Source organism: Amblyomma maculatum, chromosome 1 (genome assembly GCF_055883805.1).
Source record: "Amblyomma maculatum isolate TAMU_Amacu chromosome 1, ASM5588380v1, whole genome shotgun sequence".
In the NCBI taxonomy this organism is placed as follows: Eukaryota; Metazoa; Arthropoda; class Arachnida; order Ixodida; family Ixodidae; genus Amblyomma; species Amblyomma maculatum.
Genome location: NC_139344.1, coordinates 328,177,323 through 328,199,486, shown reverse-complemented (window position 1 = coordinate 328,199,486; position 22,164 = coordinate 328,177,323). Strand labels below are relative to the sequence as shown.

Here is a 22,164-nt window from a genome sequence, read left to right as displayed (position 1 = left end):
CTCGTACAACATACAGACGCCATGCATTTTGTGCCCATCAAAACATGGCCTCCGCGGCCGTGATCGAACATGCGCCATCGGGCTCTATCAGGATAGGGGTCGATGACCACGCGTTAAGCGTGGGCTCCCTGCGCTATTACTGTTTCTTCTTTTTTTTTTTTCTCTAAGAGGGCCCCCAAAAAAGGAAACAAGAACTTAACAAAGTGCTATAACCACTGGCCGAAGGCGGCAGGGCAAGACGTAAAGAGTCCTTCTAATACAGTAGAACCCCTTTATAGTAAAGTCAATGGGACGAGCAAAAATCTTTACTATATCAGGGTCTTTACTATATCAGTTGTTGGTAATGGCATGTTCCTAAGGTGCTGTCTGGTAGTTAAATGGGCACTTATTGAACACGTCTTGTTGCTTAATCAAAAAAAAAAAAAAAAAAACGGTCTGAAATACCTTCCATCTCTCTGTTATCATCTCTTCGTGAAATTCACATCTTGTGGAAGTACCTCTTAAGCATGAGGACAACGTGGCTACGAATATAACCAAGTTGGATTTCATGTCACTACTTGCTGTTTCTGTCTTTTAAAAGGCAATAAATGATAAATGCGCGTGGCAATCAAGTGCTGCAAGGCCACACACGCTGCACCTCCACTTCTTGCCTCCACTACCTCATGCTTCATGCTGCATAGTGCTGTGAATGTTTGCCCGTTTCTTCCCCTTCTTCATTCCTTGCTGCACTTTACTATGGACCGCGCCGCCTCTTTTCTATGTTTGTAGACCAGCTTTACTTTCTTTCTTTTTTTTTAGCGCTGCATGCTTTCCCTCACGGCTTCGAGGTTTTTGTAAAGTAGGCTTCTTCTAAAGGCTGCTAAGTCTAGTAGCAAAGCCACCTAAACGAACACTCGGTGGTATTTTTCTGTTTTCAAATACAAAAAAAAAAATCTTTGCCTCACGACTCTAGGTAGTGCGCGGGCGGCGATGTCATATCGTGGGAGTCATCACCGCGGCCAGGCGCGCTTTACTATAACCGATTTGTACCAAAAATATGTATTTAGTATAAGGGGGGGGGGGGGGGGGATGTACAGTCGTCTGTGGAAGATAAACTGGCCAGGACTTCAGTTTCACTTTACTATATCAGAGTTTTTACTATATCCGAATTTACCATTGCGGGGTTCTACTTATATGAATGAAATTTTCTAAATCTGATTATGGGTTTATCTGAAAAGTGGGAAATTGCTTATATTTCTTCACGGTATGAAAAATAATTAAGGGAGGCGCCGAAATGTTCTTCTGTAAAGATGGGCAGTATAATTCTCACGTCATATGCGTTCTTCTTGAGTGAATAAGCCGAATTTCGCTACTGAGTTCCGTATCGAAGCGCCACTTCAATGTTTTATCGGTCGGGAGTGAGGGGGCGGAAGGTGAAAGCGTACGCGAAAAACTCGAAATTCCACGCCGCATAATCTAAGTGCGTGCAACGACATTTGGATAGCCCCGTCGCGATGGCTCAGTGGTTAGAGCGCTTGAGTGCTGAGTCGAGAGATACCTGGTTGTGATGTCGGCCGCTGCGGCCACGTTTTGAAAGAGGCGAATCGCAAGGCGTCCGTATATACTGTATGACAATGCACGTAAAATAACCCCAAGTGGTTGAAATTATCCGGAGCCGCCCACTGCGGTGTCTCTCATAGCATGAGTTGTCTTGAGACATTAGACCGGCAAACAAATTCATTCATTCATTCATTCATTCATTCATTCATTCATTCATTCATTCATTCATTCATTCATTCATTCATTCATTCATTCATTCATTCATTCATTCATTCATTCATTCTCTTGCTAATCTCAAATCATGTTAATATTTTGAGCTCCATTTCAAAGCAACGCATCAACGCACACCACCTTATACCGGGCGGCTACCCCCAACGATGGCATGATATAGCATGATGTCATGTAACGGTAAAACACCAGCTCATTGTCTTACGCTCGTCGCAGTGCTTCACCGCTCACCTGCTGGTAACACAAGGATTCAGAATACTATACCGAGCGAGACGGTGGCATTTACATGGAGAATAAATGAGACTGACTGAACGAGGTCCTTATGATGTGAGATCTCAGCTAACGTTAAATAACCTTCAGGTGGTCAGACCTGAAAGTGGTCACTACAGCATCCCTCTTAGAACGTTAACTTCTAGGAGGCATTCAAATGGGGACAGGTCTATTTGCATGAAGGGCCATGTGCTGCAGAAAACTCAAATAGATCGATGGTTATGATTGGATTCATGATCACGATGCTGATGATGATGTTTACATACCTCTACTTCTTATGATCTACTTCTCGCTTAAAGCTTATTTCCTTTCTTACAGTGGAAAGCACCCAGACCAGAAGTATGCTCTTCAGATCAACCTCTCCAGTCCTTCTTGTGTTGAAGGTCTTCTCTCTCTTCTCCATCCACTTAACGGATCTCGTCCGCGGCCGACCGGACCGTGTCCTGTCTTAGCGGGGACGGAATTGCATCGGACGCGGTCATGCTCGAGGCTCACGGGAAGCGGATGCAACGAGGGCTTGCGACGACGCCGGACTATAGCGACCAAAGGGTTCCCCTGATGGAGTGCCGCCGGCGCTGTTCTTGCATCGATCTGTTGACGAGGCTCGCGAACGCGCGACTGCGGAGATCTAGCATTACGCCCGTGCACCCAACAACAAGCGACCCGCCGACAGAAGAGGGAGTTACCCCGCTCTCTCCCTCCTCCTCCCGGTCGGAACAGAAGGACCCGGGTGGGGCCCTCTTTTCGTGCCGGGTCATGAATATTCAGAAGGCGAGTTCAACACGGTGCTTAGTGCCAGGGAAAATAACTAGCGCGGCCTTTCTCTCGATGGCGCCAACTTCTTGTTCCCGCCTCTCGATTCGGGCACGCAGAAAGCTTAACTCAGCGCGAAGCGGTTCGATTGGCTTCACCTTGTGTTTGTGTCAGCTCCTGCTGCTTTGATGACACGCTATTAGCGCTGAGGTAATGGAGAAGCCGCCTGCTACAGTTGTCAGGTAGCACAGTAGAGAAAGGGAAATAATCCTCTCCACTGGAGAGGATATTATCCGCAGATATCAGAAATCCACCGAGCTCCTCATCCGCAAGCTGCCCTTCCAGCGCCTGGTGAGGGAAATCGCCCAGGATTTCAAGACCGACCTGCGTTTCCAGAGCTCGGCCGTCATGGCTCTTCAGGAGGCTAGCGAGGCGTACCTGGTCGGCCTCTTTGAGGATACCAACCTGTGCGCAATCCACACATAGTAAAATATACCACGTGTACTAGTTAAATGTAACCAAATATTTAAGACGGCGTGTCCCTGTCCAGTGCAGCCATATGAAGGATCTAAGGGTGGTCACCTGGCCTAGCCTGCAGTATCTTCAATTCGTCACAATTGATTTGCTAGCAAATAACAATTACTGAACGTTTAGTTATTCCCTTGATGAACAAAGCGTCAATGCAGAAGAGTTAGTTCGTCTTTAAAAAACGACTAGCTACCACTTTTCTGCCAAGGTAATATTCACGCATATTTACTTAGTATATTTCAATGAAAGCTCATGGATGACCAACTGCTCGCTCAGATCTCTTGCTCAGTGCTCACACGAAATACCCACCCGTCAGAGCGTTCCAACGAAAGCCGTATTTTGTTCTCAGCACTGCTGGCACAGCACTCAGCACATCAGCACTGCTGCCGCGTGGAGGCTTTCTTGTTGAACGGTTAAGGTTTAAGGCTGGTAACAGGCTACTTGACGACAGACGTACTTTTGTACAAACGTATTAGTATCGTTTCTGAAAACGAGCTGTCATGCGTTAGTACTTTCTTTCTGAAGCCAATAAATAAAATGGCAGTGAATTAGTCTATACTCACCAATTGATCACGGATAATGAAGAAATACTCCAATCTAGGCAACGCGATTCTGGTCAACCCTGAGATGATTTCAATGCGCTATAACATTACGCCTTTTCTTTTAAGGCTGAGTTACCTTTAGTTGAGAAGCTTGATAGCATGGAGTGAAGATAAGATGTAGAAGAGAAACAATTAAAAGCAAGGAAAATCCCTAAAGTTGACGTACTCTCACTGCTTATTTACAATTACGCGTTGCAATAGCCTTTGTTTTATTTCTTTCCTAATTTGTCAAAAACCTCACTACATAAAGTGCATTACGATACCATCCAAATCTCATCATGCGGGCAGTTTGGAGCGTAAGCTCTATTAGGGACGCAACTTCGGATTTTGCCCCAGTGGATCCGAATCACCTGAGTGAAGACAGACACTGCACCTCTATTTCCCCCAAAACCAACGTAAACAAGGAAAAAATTAAAAATATCGGAATTATAAGGTGGTGTTAATGGCGCTATTGCGTCTATTCTTAAGACAGAAGTTAGAGCGCTCCCATAATTCAAACCGAAAAAGTTAAACCGTGCACACCCTTGCTAAACCCTGCAAAATAATGGTTAACGCAGCCCTCGCTAGGTTCAAGCCACGCTTAAACGCCTACTGTTTTTGTGTATACTTTTATTTTATTTTATTTTTTTTTTTGAAAGGGAGAGCTACCGTAGCCTTTTTCGAACCAGTGATGCCATGCCCGGTGACCGGACGCCATAGGAAAAAAGCGATCGCGTTGACTAAATTTTTGAGCGCTGTCATACATCCTAAATCCGAACACAAGGAAATGGCTTCGTTTACGAAATCCAACTCTGAAGGTTCGTGAAATTCGTAAATTTAGACACTGAACGGAATGAGATCAGTGTTACAGAGGGTAGCTCTGCACGGCAGATAGAGCACGACTAACAAGATCTGAATAAGTATTGAGCTTGGTATTCAGCGATATCAAAAAGAAATTTTAATGAATAACACATTCGTGCGGTTTATTCCAGCGTGTAAGGGCAAACGTTGACGTCGAGAGCAAGAAATATTGCAAAATACGCACGCTCCTATGGAATCGCACTGCACACCGTCTTAAAGAGCGTGAACCTCGTCATAGCTTTTAAAATTCAAGCTATATTTGTAAAAGGAAAACATGTTATACGAAATATACGAGAGATTCTTAATCCGCTATGCGATTACACTTTAACGTTTTCTTGAGCGCACCTTTGTTTCTGTCAATCCGTGGACGGGCTTGCATAAGAGTAAATTATAACGGCAGCCTCTTTAACAATGTATGCAATATAACAATATATTTCTTGTGGCACAAATATAACGCTGACAGAAATTAATATGCTGCATCTATTACTTATGATTTCCCGTTTTTCTTTAGTCAGTATCCGCAAGTGATATGTATGTGGGAGCGTGAGAAGTTCTTCAGGCCACATTGCTCAACATGTGACCACTCCTTTCAAACGAGTTGAATTAATGGATCAGAAAAACTGATCACCGAATTGAAATCAGGATTAGCTTTAGAGCGAAGCTCCTCGATCACTGAAATAGCCTTCATGAGCATATATTTGTCTGTCACGGCCTTTGCCGGAGTGAAAACCTCTGGTTCGATCTGACTTTTTATTTATAGGGTTAAGCGTCCCAAAGCGACGTTGGATATGAAGGGCTCCGCAGTAGAGAACTCCGGAAATTGATGCCACCTGGACTACTTTAACCTGCACTGACATCGCACAGTACACGGGCGCATTGCTTTTAAATGCAACTGGCGCACTCTGGATCGAACCTACTATGTCCCAGGTAGTAGCCTTAGCCACTGAGCTAAGGCCACCGAGGCGAGTGAAAGCCTCTACAGTGAGGTAAAACTAAAAAAAGAAGCACCAGGTGAACCTTAAATATGATTGTTCAGCCAAAAACGTCGGCGGATGCTTGTGACAACGCGGTTATTCTGATTAGGCCCCATCCTGCGCGGTCACGCTAGATAATCTAAGGGAATCATGACGTCATGAGAATCGGTCAACACCATTGGCCAGAGGGCGTTCGTTGGTTAGCATTTGTCCCAGTAGTTCTTCAGCTACATCCGAATATCGCAAACCTCCCCGAAGTGCAAACAATCGTTAGCTAGAAAGCACAAGAACTTGGCCCGAGCGAAAAAGATTTTTACCTTAACACTGAATCGCTTCAGCAACTATTCCAACTTTGAACACAACTTTTTAAGAAATATCTGACATGGTTTGGTTTGCTTTGTAGGGTTTAACGTCCCAAAGCGACTCAGGCTATGAGAGACGCCATAGTGGAGGACTCCGGAAATTTCGACCACCTGAGGTTCTGTAACGTGCGCTGACATCGAACAGCACAAGGGTGCCTTGCTTTTCGCCGCCATTGAAAAGGGGCCGCCGAGGCCGGGATTCGATCCCGCATCCTTGGGAACAGTGGTCGAACGCCGTAACCACTCCGCCACCCCGGCGGGGTAAATATCTGGCATGTTTTGAAAATCTAAATATCTGATAGAGGGAGAAATATATAGAAAAAAACTATCGTGAGGGTTCACCAGACTGAGCTGTGGCAAGTACACATGCATGGCCGATGTCGGGAAAGCTTGCAAGGTATTTGTCGCCATGATACTTAGAACGTAGAGGACCCATGAAAAAAAAAAAAATGTTTGAGAAACACGAACCGGCCCTCATCCTCTTCTCTCAACGTTTAGAACGAACCGACTGTTACTAACAGAGTAGACCACTGATCTCCCAGAAAAATGGATAGACTCCTTCTTTCTGTGGCAAAAACAAAACTGTCCAAGGTTGTTCAGTATCTTAACATTCTACAGAAAAGGCGAGGGAAATAATTCGTGTTTTCAAAGAATACAAACTTCTACATTACACGGCTGGTTGCATGCTTAATCTAATTACATTTTGCCGCAGTGAGATGAGAAATTGCTGCTACAGCATTCCGGGAAGCTAGGTCGTTTTTCTCTAATGCTCGGCAGAGGGCAGGGAAGGAAAACACGTAGTTTTGAATTTCTTTCAAACAGAAGCAAGGGCCGCGAATCCTTGAATGCGCTGGCGGTGACAAATGGATGCCGACTGTAGTTCATTAAAAAAAAAAAGGCGGTTTCTTTTGCCTACGGCGCGCTCGCTCCACCTAACGTATTTTTTATGTTCTCTTGTTTCTTCACTGTTTGCGGTATGTCGCAGGCATATATGCATACATCAGCATAAAGGTGCAGTTTTAAAGAGGTTTTTAGGTACCAGTTCATCCACTCTTTCTCACTTCCACCATTCGTCTATTGTAGTTTTCTTCCGCTTAGCTTTCTCCTAGCTGAGAGGAAATGGCAAGACTATTTTGCCTCGCCCTGCGTGCTTTTCTTTCAGAGCGATTACTGCTCTCCTATAGGTAGCCGATATGTACACAGTAAACAGCAGGATAGCGCACGCAATTAATCTTATATTTTTGGTTTCTTCACCTTCTCTTCATCATAGGTAGGCTGTCTTGGAGGCATGCACTGTGGAACTTCTCTGTTATTAGAGAGACCTATCTTCTTTATGACGGCGAATGTCGTGGATTATACGCGAAACGAACAGAGTCTTGAAGTTAAGCTCTTCGGTGCACGAGGCGGGTTGTGCCCTTTCATTATTGGTCTTACATGTTTAAGCAACCTCCTTCCAATATCCTAAACCGTGGTAACTAAACCGGCAAGATGCAACTCTGGACATGTTTATATTGATTTTCTTTCTAGTTACTATTTGCTCCTTAACAATCTTTTTCATCCCGAGTTGTTTCATGGCTATATCTGCCGCGCCATATCTGCACGTCGCGTTTCTCAACTCATTCGAATCAACGGGACGCGAAGGCATTACGTGGGACAAGCGTTGAAAGAACCATGCATACACGCACTCCCACCTTCGTGCGGAAGCAGCCTTGCCCTTTAGGAAAAGCAGGACACCACGTCCCTAGTTCCGGAACCAGCAGCACCCATCCACAACACGGTCACCCGGACTACGCACATCGCGAGCCATGGTCGTCGTATTCCACGTCTGCAGTTCACACGGCGGTCCGTTTTCGCGGGAGGACATGACACGTAGCCTCGGGGCGCGCGCGCCCCGTCGACCCGAACCACAGGAGGAAGAGGCTACGAAGCAGCGTGGCGGCGATGCTCGCGGCGCGCGTAGACGAGACGAGTGCCGCATCCGCCTCGGCGTCCCACCCGCGGCTCACTGCTGCTCCTCCGTGGGCCGCTCCGACTGCGGAGCCGGGTGCCGAGAGGAGGACGACCCTTCCCCCCTCTATCTCTCCGTCCTTCCCTCCTCTCAGCCTAGGATCAGAGTAGGGCGGATGAAGAGGAAAAGAAAAAAAGAAAAGAAAATGAGAAAGATTGGAGGAAACGGGCGCGGCGAGACGGCGGCGCGTATGCGTCCAGGCCCCTGGGTTGGGCTGTGCTGTTAGTGAACGGCGTCCTCTCGAATATGCGGTTTGCGGGATATACGGTTGTTGAAGGCAGGAAGGAGCCTTCAACAGATACGTCGGCCGTGGGAAGCCAGTAGGTTTTTAATGGAGCTGATTGACATTATCGTCCTGAAGGGAGGTCTTGTTAAACTTGCGAAGCAGTGTGGTGGAACGTGCCGATCAGTGTTTCCTCTTTTTTCTTTTTCCCTCTTTCTCCGTACGTGTCCCAAGATATCACTTAAGAATCTTACGTTTTCGTGGAAAGGAAAATTCAGCAGAACCTCAAGGGCTGGTGTAGCAAATGCACACATTTTTAAATTTCTTATCCCGAGTCACTCTAAAAAAACAAAAATAAAAAACAACATGCTATCTAAGGCTTGGCACAATTTGATACTTTGCGCTGTGAGCAGAATAAGGCGCCTGGAAAGAGCAGTGAGACTGTAACATTAAGCACGCCACACATATCACATAAAACTGGTGTCGGAACTAGTTAAGAACATTATTTGCACAAAAATATGCTCTGGTAAATATCTTGCTGGTACCTGCAAGCAGGTTCGAAATAAATCATGTCTGGTGTCTTATGCCTGACCAAGAAAGCGACGGAGAATATTTCACGACACTCAGCTGAAAAAATTAACTATATGCAGTTGCCAAATTAAAGGAGTTTTGAGTCTACGTTTCTGGTCGTACATGAATGCGAAAGTATTTTTTTGTGATGCTCGAAAAGCAACACTTCTTTCTTCGTTGGTTGCCGAAGTGCACATCATATCTCCTTGTTAGCCAGCAAAAAAAAAAAAAAAAAAAAAAAAAAAAAACGTACGGTTTTTATTGTGATGAATTAGGAACTGCTTTGGGAGCTTACACAGCAGCTTATGTTTCGCCTGCTGAGCAATCAGCGCGCAAAAAAGAAGGAATGTTCCATCGCTGAGCTTCATCTTTCACTTGTGCCGTGAGGAAATAAAAGAACTTCCCAAACCTTTTTCCTTCGCAAGTTTGAAAAACCGCACGAAAATAAAGTAATAAATGAAGGAATAGCAGCGAAGCATTGAAAAAAGAAAAACAACACTCAATCGAGAGTACATTTTAGCTGCGGTGTTTTTTTTTTTTTTTTTGTATATTCAACATTCTCTGAACAAAGGAAGCTGAGTGACTCAAGAAAAGCGGCAGGTGATTTCATCCCCATTTAGTTTGGGCAAAGTCTAGCCTCTCAAGCTAATGTTTTATTTAATTACTTGTTTTTTTTTATCCTTCCGAAATATATGACATTCAAGCATGGTTAAGAAATATTGAGAAAGCCTTCTTTCGGGCGTACCTTGCTTGCGCCGCTTTATATATGTGGGCTTAGCTTTTGATAAATTGGGTAAACATCCTGAATTCAAGCGTTTTTATTGTTATTATTTTCCACTGGAAGAGAGTACTGAATTTTCGTTTGCCTGTGCTAAAAAAATGCTAATGTGCATTTGAGTGCTGATTTCGACGAAAAATTCCTGTTAAATAGAATGTTTTGGTAGGTAATAAGAATTACTCTTTGGATAGATTCAATTTTGAAATTGGTTTGTGCCATGTAGTTGTCATTGATTTGTTAAATTTCAGTTTTCTGGTCTGACGAAGCTCTAAATAGATTCTTTTCAGCCGTTCATCCCGCACTATCTCCTACGTCCAGACGTGTCAGGAGCAGGGGAGTTCAAAACACGCTTCAAGACCAGATCAGGCGCTAAACTGCTTGTCCTTTCGCCAAGGACATTATAGTCGGTAAGAAATACTTTTTTTTTTTGCATGCACTACAGAAATATATGGAGCGAAAAACCTTTATTTCTTCTTGTTTTCTTCCTTTCGGGGCGACGTTCATGCGATCTGATATTTGTTAACGTTCGGGCTTTTAATTAGGAGCTTAATTGGCTAGACGCGCTCCAAGTGCGCTACGCGGGAGCCAGACTTGTATGTTCGCATTGCTACTCTTTCTTCATTAGCTTCTGAACCTGTTTTTACGTTCGTCCACGGCAACACACCCAAGGAACATTTCCACCTTTCACCGCGCTGCTTTAGATACGCTGCTTTCCTGCCCTGGCTACTGCTAGGTGGCCCGACACCTCCTACAGCATGATGAGAGAAACACTATACGCCATACTGCTCACATTTTATTACCATGACTGGGTCCCACGATAATAGCATGCGTTGCTTTTCGATTGGATGCCGCAGTCAACACGTATTGTACAAAAAAACAAAAAGGTTGATTTAGCCCTGTAGGAAAACAACAATGCAGATCAAAAGCTACTTCGTTCGTTTTGCTTTTTCTTCCATTTAGGCAACTGAAAATACAAATGTTTTTACTCTTGCCTCCATACATGGACAATACTTCAGGTAAGGCATCAACCGTACTGCAATGCGGCGTACATCAATGATTTCCGAATCAAGAAACATGGTACCAGCATCACCTACCGTCTAACGAAAGTACCAAAATCAAAAGCGCGTGGGCCAGTTCCACACTGATCACACTAACCAACTGGGTCGACATATGAATGGTCCCACACTGCTGCCTGCTGCCAGGCATTTTCCAGGAAGATGGAAGAAAGCCAATACCATCACAAAGGGAATGTTCTTTACGAATAGGCGCTTATCGACTGCAGAGCCATAGGCTGGATCTAGTGGCGTGGCGCCACACAGTGGCCTAGCTGCCAGAAATTTCCCAGAACCATATACATACACTGCATTTTTTTATTGCAAATAAAGCCCCTACCACTGCAAAAAGAATGTTCTTTACGGATAGGCGCTTGTCGGACTGAAGTAGCGGAATGTCCTTGGGCCCCACGGCGGCCCCAATTCACCGAGCGTATGTAGGGAGCGTCGGGTGGAATTCGACACGCGTCGCCACAGTCGACGACCCGAGGAGCCGGAACGTCTCCAAGACATGTGTCGGGGTGCGCCCGCAGCCGACGGATTCTCCGTGGCTCGTCCGGCCGCGGGAGTGGCCTGGTCGACTTCAGAGTTGCGTGACGCGTGCGCTCTGACCCTTCGACTTTGGGGGAGAACCCGAAAAAAGGCGCGGACACATCAAAACGATAGAAGCAGACATCGCCAGAAAAGAGGCGCTCCCCCAACAGAAACAGATACCACACCCTGTACAGCGTGAGTCGCCCGGCGAAACGGAAGAGAGCAGGCCACATTTGAGCCCAGTCGGCCCAGTCATTACGCCGTCAGTCCCCGCGGGTGGGATTTCTCGGAGGAGAGCCAACGGCGATCGCTCACGGGCTTCTCGATGTGTCTGCCCCGTTCCCCTCTGCACTCTTTGCTTCAGCTGGGCCAGAACGTAAAAACTCGATAGCTGTGCGGCGGCGTTAGAGGCCATCTTGGCAGACGTGTATGTATGTACGTTGCCAGTGAGACCGCAATGCGGCTGAGTCAGGGGTTTACGCTGGGCTACTAGGATTTTGGCTCTGGCTGTCGTGGACGTTGCTGTTGCAAACTTGAGAACCGCACGCAATAGGATGCGAAACTCTGCAAAGATCGCCACAGGAGACGTATTTCTTTGCAGCGTCTCTCTCAAATGAGAGCGCTGCGCCATTTTCCGCCTTTGACCTCTGAGTGCCGCCCAGCATTTACAACTTTTCATCAAGAACTTTTAGCCGGCCTTTATTGGTTTAGGATACAAGTTGTAAACATTCAGCATAGAGTACATCTTTTTTTTTTAAGGAAGGAGAGGGGGGGGGGGGGGGGTGGAACGCTAGTGAGAAGCATTTGGATGCCGTATATTTTATTCATTTTGCATTTTAAAAATTCACAATTTTAAACACCTCCTCGCTCCTTTCAGAAGGATCGGTACTCCTTACGGTGCGGTTCCAATACAGAGAACCTGACAAACGGAAGGTCACATGTCACACCAGCGACGATTTGTAAATGTGCAGCCGGGCGGTGCCAGCTCTTAACAGTGAGTTACGGCGTCAGTGTCTTGACAGCTGTCGTGCATCCACCCTTGTCGGCCTTTTTCTGCTCAGGAACCACTGCACTGGGCGTGCAAGGTATATTTGGGCGTGGGCGATGCCTGTCAGGGCGGCGATGGCATAGGCGTAACGTCCTTTCGTAGCGGTCATGGCTATACGTGCAGACACAAGGGCGGGGATCGAGAGGAACAAGCTCTAGCACTTCTTCCGATTTGCTTCTGCAATGTTTGTGTCATAGGAGCGCAGATCTACGTACGCGATTTTGTTAGGTACAACTGACGATCACATATGTTCCTTGACGAGGATTGGTTAATTAAAAATTAAATGTCGGTATGATATAGTATCTGTGGTGCTTACCTGAAACTAAGCAACACGCCGTCGTCGTTTGTCACTATTTCTCAATGCTTTATCTTGAGCTATACGTACACGAAGGATTCGGAAGGAACTGAAAACCGGTAGTGGCTCCAGGAGCAAATTTCCCTCTTAGAAGCATGGAAGAAAAATCTCCGTCGAATCTTCTCTTAAGAGTTGAGATTGACAACGGAATTGCACGGAATTGGTCACCTGCACGGAATTGACAATAAAGGTGACCAGGCAAGTATAAAACAGCTTAGTCCCTTCAGTTGCTGTCGTTTGGAAAGAATATATCAAAAGTACAGTGGAGGCCAAATAATTTGGTCTTTACTAAGCCTTTATTACATTAGCTCGAGCCGGAGGTGGTGCGAAAAAAGAAAAGTATTATTGTATAAAAATAAAATAATAGAATTGTAAATTATCGCTTGGAACGCGCAAAAGTGACAGTCAGGCGAACTGCGTAGGCGAATATAGATTGTACACTTCATGTGGTGATGATAAATATTGTGGCATATGGACGCTAAGGTTGTGTTCTAAATATGCCTTCAATTCATATATGCTGCAATAAAGGGCGTATACATGCCGGCTTTTTTTTCCTTGTTCTGAATCTACTCAGGCAGATGTCATTAAAAAAGACAACGCGAAGGGGACCAAAAGCAGTGGTCGGCATTGCTTTCTATATATTAGTCATTTAATTCTTTAGTTAGCATCTAGTTTTCGACTACAGGTTTTTCGCGCTCGAAATTGTCTTCGTCTCTTTTTTGCTGCCCTAATTTTAAATGAACTTATTCGTGCTGCTGAGTTCACTTTCAGAAAGGCTCCATAAGCTCCTTACTTGCAATTGGTAAAAAGCTGACTCACCCCCCCCCCCCCCCCTCCCCAGAAAAAAAAAAAATAATAATATGGAGAATGGGCCTGCGCTTTTTCTATTTCGTATCTTTTTTTTTTCGGTTTAAAAATGTCATATATCCTTGGTCATAAATTAGGAAAAAATGAGCAAAGGAGATTTAGTGGCCGCGGTCACGTTGAATAGATATCATGTATTTAAATTAATTTAATGAAAACAAACGTAGTACATAACGAAACGGCTTCGATGTAAGAACGTCAGGAATGAGGATAATAGTTCGGCAGGCGATTGAATGGGAAATGAGACATGCAACATATCAAGGGACGCAAAGAAAGAACCGTGAAGGACTAACAGACACTGGTTGGAGATTTCTGAGGTGGCTTGAAAAAGAAGAAATTCGAATGGTGATCCGGGGGACCAGATTCGATCCTGGCGGCGGCATCTACGTTTCGATGGTAGGCGCCAGTGTACCGTGCGATGTCAGTGCACAATAACCCGGCTTGGTGGTCGAAATGATTTTGAGCTCTCCACTACGGCGTCTCTATAACCTGAGTCTCATTGGGACGTTAAACCCCATAAATCCTAAACCAAAAAAAAAAAAAAAAGATATGGAGACATGCAATCCACTGAACTGATAGGCAGTGGTCCGGCAGATTGTCGGAGAGGATAATAAGGAAATCAACTCATGATCGTGGGCTGCCGAGAACCAGTCAGAGTAAAAAAATGGAAAATTTACCGGAATAACCCAGTCGAAAAAAAAAATACTACAGAACCGTGTCAAAAATACGACAAAATATTGTGTAGCTCTGTCGTAAACGTCAGGTTTTTCTGCAGTTCTGTTGTTTTTCTGTAGTATATTTCTGTTGTCTGTAGTTCTGTAGCGCTTTTTTGTTGTAACTACAAAAATTTCTGATGTTACTACAGAACGTTCTGTTGTCAGAACAGCTTTCCCGTCAAAAACCGCAGAGAAATTCTGTCGTAACAACAGAAAATTTTCTGTAGTTTTTTCCGACTTGGAACGATCTGCAGCTGGCCACATATAGGGAAAATTGGATGATGATCAAGAAAAGAAACCTGGTTTACGAAACTAGTGACACTAACCAGGCAGGGGCTCATGTTTATAGCTGTGTCCACCAACATAATTCGCTTAGGGAAACCCTCAGAAGCGCAGCGCGCAGCCATTCTTCTTGCAGTCTGCTAGCCATATAAGTAAGCTGGTCAGCTCAAGCGATACGGTTGGCTGCTGCGGCGACGTGGTTATAGCGGGTTCTAACTACAGCCCGAACTGGCATCATCGTTCACCTAATGCAACCTCCGAATTTCATCGGCTACATTTTAAACGGCTCACTGGATTATTATACATCTTTGTTTTTTCTTTTTCAGCTGGGTGGCTGTACTGCACTAGAAGCCAGTTGCCACAGTGCGTCCTTTTCAGAAACCATGCCACATCATTTTCTAGTTGGTATATAAAATAAGGGTTGTCTGTTAAAAAAGTTCTAACATTTTGCAACCCGCTGGGCTTACATTGTGGCCTATCATTTCTTTTTTTCTGACGGATCTCTCTATGGCTTCGTATCGCCTGATGGATATTTCATTTCATTTTTCTTCGCTAAGCTGGTCGCGCTTTCAACGGGAGGGTCGTTTTCAAACGACTCAAAGCGGACCTCGCCCCCTCTTGTCCATACGCTGCCTGCTTGCAGGTGTTTTTTTTTTTTAATTATTTAAGGTCATTAATATTCACGGTCTGGGCTGCCTGCAACCGAACCGAACTGCTGTTAGCAAATGTTTCTGCCAATTACCGTCAAGATGTAACCCCCCCCCCCCCCCCCCCCCCCCCCCCCCCAAGAAAAAAGTAAAAAAAAAGCGTTGTTGCCCAGACGAAAACGCCTTTTTTCACATTGGGTCTTTCAATGGGCTGGTGCTGGCCTGATAGCTTCGGACACACTTGGGAATAAGGGATTGAAAAAAAAAAATAGTAATCCATGATTCGGGGCGACATCACGAAAATCGTGAGCAGGCAACCTTGCCAAGCGTCATGTCATATGATTTTAAAAGATGCTCACATCGCAGTTGTAATGGGCACGCCGTACGCAAGTGATGTAGCTATGGTCGCCGTTGGCCATCACCCCGCGTGCTGACGTCACTATTTTTATGTGACCGTAGTGCAAATGTCAGACTTCAGTGGAAGGTGAAACCTTATAGGACAACAACCGCAATATGATCTTTTTTTTGAGCTTCATTCATTACTCTCAAGCGGCCCGAGCAAAATGCAACTCTCACATTACACCCGTACGGGCGAATTCTCCGTAAGTGGCGCAACAATATAGCCCCAACTCTCAAGCCCCCCATTGGTCATCACCTACTGTTGACGTCACTACTTTGAGAAGTTACGACCGTACCGCGAATCCTGGCCTCTAACAGAGTATAAAAAACAACGACAACAAGCAGTGTGATCTTTTCTTTGTTATCTCTTTCTCTAACGCCGTTCTCTGCGATTGTGCAGTTAAAGGAAGAAGCCTCGCCGTCTCTGCAGTATATAAGTCTTGCCATCTAGCTGGGCTGGCGAGCTCGCCTCCGGATCCGAGCGACTCGTTTTTCGCGAGCCTCGCCGGGCCTCCGCTGCGAAGACGGAGCTTCGGCGGCCCGCGACGACGTTATGGGCTCCCGGTCTTTTTACTGCGCGCCATCGCTGCAGATGTGCCGCGGGTTCAGCGTCATTAACGGCTTCTGTGCCGCTCGGCGTGCGGCATGTCGGCACCAGAGCTAGACAGAGAGAAAGAAAAAAACACAAAGAAAGTATGGAAGTTGGTCTGCCCTGCAAGCTGATAACGCCTGCTCGGATGCCGGGCGTGCCTGTGCGATTATGCTTCAAAACTTATTCCTTTCCACGTTTTTTTTCCTCTTGTTTCTTTTTCTTTCTTCTTTTTTTACCAACTCCTTCTCTTTCAGCTTCCGGTGCGGAGATATGCCCTTCTTGTTTTTTTTTTGTTTTTTTTTTACATTTTCACAGATGGCTTTTTTTTTTCTTTTCTTGTAATGCACTTCTTCCCGAGCTCATCATCGTTCTTATGATGCATAGCGCTCTCGTGTAGAGCTGAGGCTGCGACATTTAAATGTAACGCTCTTGACATAGCCTCGACACGTTCTGTCATTTTCGTGATTAATCCTTCTAGAAATGCAAAAAGAGAGTCGGATAAAAGTGAAGTAGAATTCACTATTCAAGGAAATAGAGTTTATATGTTTGAACTGCCCATCGAATCTATCAGTTTTTCTCTTAAGCAAAATTAATTTTATGCCATTATATTTAGAGGCCTTTGCCTAAAAATAATTTATTATTCAAAGGAAATGCCCATCAAATCCATCAGTTTTGTTCTTAAGCAAAACTAATTTTATGTCACTACATGTAGGTGCCTTTGCCTAAACATAATGCATTAGGTGTACTGCCTTTAGATTAATAATACATTAGGGCATTAGGCAGATTTGCACCTGAAAAAATTGCAGTTGCTTTAACTGACAAGAAGTCGTCTCAAGCAGTTCTAAGTAATATTACGTTAACAGCTCACACTACACTAGTGGAGAGGGAGAATTGAGCGGCGGGCTGGTGCATTCATTTCTGGAATGTGTACACGTCGTTTCTGAACCGCACATTCAAGTTGACATTAACTATCCTGAATGCACGAAAAAGAAAGCACTTCGGTTTATTAAGTCGAATGTTTTTAATGGCTTATATTCGCGGACATGACCATGTCCGTCCGGCCACAACCACGTCACATCTTAACTAGTACTAGCAATAGTTATGAATAATGGCTAATTAGTCACTAATCAGTACTAATCACAAACTAATAACTAACTAGTACTAATGACTAACTGCCAGTAACTAGTACTTATTAGTCCGTCATGACTAACTAGTCATAGGCAATAGAGATGACTGACTACGACGTCATCACATAATGACATAATCGGTCGTCACATCATGACCGATGTGACGTCATCACGACGTCCCATCAGATGATGTATTATAAAGACGTCACGTCCGACCACTTCTAAAACAGAAATGACGTCCTAATGACGTCATATCCACTCATGACGTTGCAACTGGCCGTGATGCCACCAGACAATTCACACATATACGAAGCTGATCCCGCCGGGCGTCAGATCCAGGCGTCCGTGCGGCGCCTTTCATTAGTGCTTCCTCCAACGCCGCACCACACAGCATAGAGAAGCAGACGCATTACAGCAGGCGTCGGCGGCGTTTCAAGTTGGTTTAGGGGAAAGAAAAGGCGCCGTATCGGTCACAATTCCCCGCGGACACCTGAACCGAGCCGTAAGGAACACAAGGAAGGTGGGAGTTAAAAAAGAAAGAGAGAGAGGTGCCGTAGTGGAGGGGTACGAACCGCCGCACTACAAAGGCTTTCACCTCACTGCATTTCAGTGGTCCAGAGTGCCCCCGAACAACTTATGTAAAACGTATAGATACACGTGTTCATCAATAATTTACTGAGGCGACCTGAACTCCAGGCGCTTTAATTCTGCCGAAAGCAGCGAGTCTAAAATAATGCGGACTATCGTCGGCAAAAATCATAAAAAATAGTTCCACCGTGGTGTTGTAGTGGTTGCGGCACTCGACTGCTGGAGTCAAATTACGGTCTTGGTAGCCACTTTTCAATGCAGGCGAAAAGCAAGGTACCCGTGTGTGTGCGATGTCAGTGCACGCTAAAGAACTTCAGGTGGTCTAAATTTCCGGAGCCCTCCACTACGCCGTCTCCATAGCTCGAGTCGCTTTGGGACGTTGCACCTCATAAATAGACAAACCAACCACCATACAAAAATAAAAATTTCACCACTACAAACATTAATGTAGCACAACGCGTGGAACACGCAGCAAACATAACGCGACACTCGTGACTCTCAGTGCCGAACGAAAGCATACCATTTTTTCCTTTTTTTTTTCTAAACGATATTTGAAGGGAATGGGCTTTCGGATGGTCTGCTTGACAAATCGGGATTCTTTCTTATATGCTGTCCTATCTATTTTTTTTTTTTTATGTTTTGCTTGTTCGAAACCCAGCGTGTTCATTCTCATTCTGTGCTCGCGTCTTCTTGCTTTGCTGGATCGCCATGTAGAGACTCGGCCATAAAATTAGGGAGCACGTTTCGGCAATTAAACTCTTTTCATGTCTAAAATGGCGAAAAGTAGGAAATACTTTTTACACGTGCCGCTAGCGCACTCGCGTACTAGCCCAATAAACCACCATATCTTCTATAGAGAATGGGCTGTTGATTTTCAAGCGCCGAAGCACGCTTCGTAATATTTCTGCACGACTAATGCAATACAGAGGTATGCGTATAACGCTCCTGCTTTGGCTACCAAAAAGCAACTGGCACTGCTGAATAATAAAAAAAATAAAGCATTAATAATATGCCTCTAGACTGAAATCAAGTGTACACCGCAATAGACTCAATGGTCATCGCATTTAAATGATTAACAGTGCAGTACCAAGTATAAGGTCTGCATGAAGAAAAAAGGAAATGAGTCTATACAGAGCAGGTAACTGCAAAATTAATCGGGAGTGGCAGCATATGTTTTCTTCTCGGTCTTTCAGGCTTATATAAATAAAAAAAAAGCAGCTCCATTCTTGGTCTTTGTCGTCATAATTGGGTAATGTTTATAAAGCTAACTTCTCAGCGTTCTTTAAAAGCACCAAAGCCAACAAATCTTTATTAAGCCAACGTTTTCCAGCTTCTCAAAAAGGGAGAAGTGTAATGACAACCGCAAAGTATGGCGTTGTGCCCTGAAGAGACAATGGTTGTCCTGCCTAAGGAGATTGGGAATTCGTGATAATTTAGAATACCCGTACAGTAGAGTAAAGGGGCGCTGGTATCGAGACACGTTACCTGTAAAGGGTACCATACTATCGTGTACAACCGATCAGCATGAGTGAGCCAGTAAGTCAAGATGACCACAACCGTTTTCAGCAGCTGTCATGACCTTTTTTCCTCGTCCCTACACCATCGTGTAAGCGCGGGTGGTGTATTGCAGTGTGTCGGCCTTTACGTTATACATGGTGAAAATAATTATTCGCAGCGAAAATGAGACATCGACACTAGCGTAAGCAACAAACAAAACAGGACGGGTGCTATACCGGCCCTGCCTTGTTTGTTCCTTACCCTTTTGTGCGGCGGAAAATTTTTTTGTTCACCATGGATAGCAACCAACTAGCCTAAACTACCGTGCTTTTTCACTGTATATCCATGATATCCGATCATGCTCTCTTGCCCTTCAATTTTTGGACGTCGGATTAGCAAAAGGCACTACTCACGCCACATTCGTGTCAAATATTGTGTGGTGATAGCTGCCATGATTAACCTGCTTCGAAAACGTTGATGACGTTTTATTATGTCCAATAAAAAGTCTCCTCGCAGGGTATCTCGAACAATGTTCCTTTTCTCGTAATGCGCTCCCTGAACAGTGCCAGGTATCCACGTTTTTTGAGCTCAACTCATCCGGGTTGTTCACTTCTCTGAACACTGCGATAGATGCAGCAAGATTTTTTCACGTGTCTGATTGTGACCTGTTCAAGATTGCATGTCACAAAATAACATCCAAGAACAATATTTCCTCACTAAAACCCTTTCAAAAATGCAGTCATCAAAGCCTCGTCTGTCTCACCGCACGATCGATATCTAATTTCGGGGAGAATAAATGACAATCACTCAGCACAAGAAAAATTATTTTTGCCCCTACCGCGACTACAGAAAGGAGACTACTGGAAGAAGTGGTATCAGTTGAGGCAAAAAAAAAAAAAAGATAGAAGTTCCAGTGCAACGAGAAGATGGCTTATCTTTCAGTAGCTGCCTTAGCAAGCTCAGCGGTCTGAAAAATCCAACCTCCAAAGAACGGAGTTGCGAATGAAGACTGACGTCGCCAAACGCGCGTGGGTTCCTAATTAACTTTGGTCCAGGAGAGTGCCTGTCTCTGCGGTTGAAATGCTTGATATGTCATACGAATGCAATGGAGATCACTAGCGCAAATGGGACCGAGCACGTGCAGTCCAAAATGAACAGACGCAGCACGAGAACGTCGGCACATGACATACGTGTCTCCTTCTATACTTTCTTTCAGCTGGTTAGACGTAGATCTGAAAAAAAAAAAAAAAAATGCTACGACTCAGCAAAATCTGAAATATTCTGGCTTTGGAAGGGTTCCTAAGCAAGCCAAGAGGGTAGTGGGCGTGGCAAGGGCTGAAGAGGAAATTCACACTTTCTCGTGTGTTTTGCTGACAACATCAATTGGCGTTATCTGGTTCGCCAAACAATTCAGGACTCTGAGACTGCCCGACTTGGAAAAGGAACATTTTCTCTTTCGCTTTCCCCAGCAGAAAAAGCTAACAGCATCCGGACCCCTCCCGCTTCTCGCCCTCTATCTTCACCGCCACTCGGTATTTTATTCCCCTCTGTCGGCGGGAGCGAAATGGACTTGTGACTGCATGAAGGCGTCAGCCGTTTTCACACATACAGACTCAACGGCGACTCAGTCGGTTGGTTCGAACAACGCGAGCAGCCTCGCGCTAGAGTGAAAACGTCAGCGGCGGGTCTACAGCCCGGAATTGATCGACGCGCCCAGGCTCTTCGGAAGGGAAGGATGAGAACTGAGGGGAAGGGGGTGAGAAGGACCAAGGAAGCTCGTGGGAGGGTGATAAAGAGTAAGCAAGGGGCGCAGCCACAACCCCGCACACGGACGTGAGAGAGAAAAACCAACTGGAGTAGACGGCAGGGAAACGACATGTTGGAGGAGGATGCGATGGAGGCTCGCTGGAGGAAAGCAAACAATGAGCAAGTACACAAGGAAGCAAACCGCAGAGCAAGGAGGGCTGCGATGCAGAGAAGCGAGCAGCAGCGATTTGATTAGTTCACGTCTCAGTTCACTGTCCAAACTATCGCTCACGCTCCGATAAGCAGCAGCCAGCGGTGCTGAGTGGGAGCAGAGAGAGAACGCAGAACAGAGAAAGAGGGGAGAAAGAAAGTCGGAAGAAGAAGGTCGCTTAGAAGCTGGCTGCCGTCTGTTCAAGAAAGAGAAGCAAAGATGATGCGACCCAGAGTGAGGTGGAGGAGGAGGAAAATGAAGTCCGAGATTATCTAGGCGCACGCGTCGACCAGGGTACACAGGAGAGAAAAGAATGGAAGAGATAAACGAGAGAATAACAGAAATAAAGGATAATGTATATCTGAACCCACAGAGAGCAGAGTTCCTGCGTTTTCTCAAGTTCGCATGCGTTAGATAAGGAATGCGGATGCCGAGAATATTTTGTTCGCGTCTGAAATATACCGCACTCTCATAAAAAACTAAGAGGGCTGGCTTACTCAAACAACATATTGAAATTGATTTGTAATAGACGTGGTTAATGTACATATAGTGAATTTACGTGCGCCGGTCCTCGCTGAATCTATGGCAGCTTTAATGGTGTAACTGAATTAGAAGGGGAAAAAAGCTGGTAATGAAAATTGTGAGCAAACCCAAGCTAAACGGAAAGGGGGACGAAATATATTCGCAGATAAGCCACACAAAACACCTAAATGGCCTTACATAGAATAATGATGGAAATTCCTTGTCACGCCTGGTAATCTACATGTTCTTTCTACATGGTCTTATTTTGAAGGAGGCGGGGGGGGGGGGGGGGGGGGGGGGGGAGGGTCA

The 22,164-nt window shown here is 45.2% G+C and overlaps 1 protein-coding gene across 1 annotated transcript in view; it reads right to left on the bottom strand.

The window, feature by feature from the left end:
* LOC146207384 (uncharacterized) overlaps window positions 1–8,088 on the bottom strand; it is a 76,275-nt gene extending 68,187 nt beyond the window's left edge. The window contains exon 1 of the mRNA XM_084587103.1: window positions 7,788–8,088. The gene's annotated coding sequence lies outside the window, so the exon portion shown is untranslated. The remainder of the gene's footprint in view (window positions 1–7,787) is intronic.
* Between the last annotated feature and the right edge of the window lie 14,076 nt (window positions 8,089–22,164).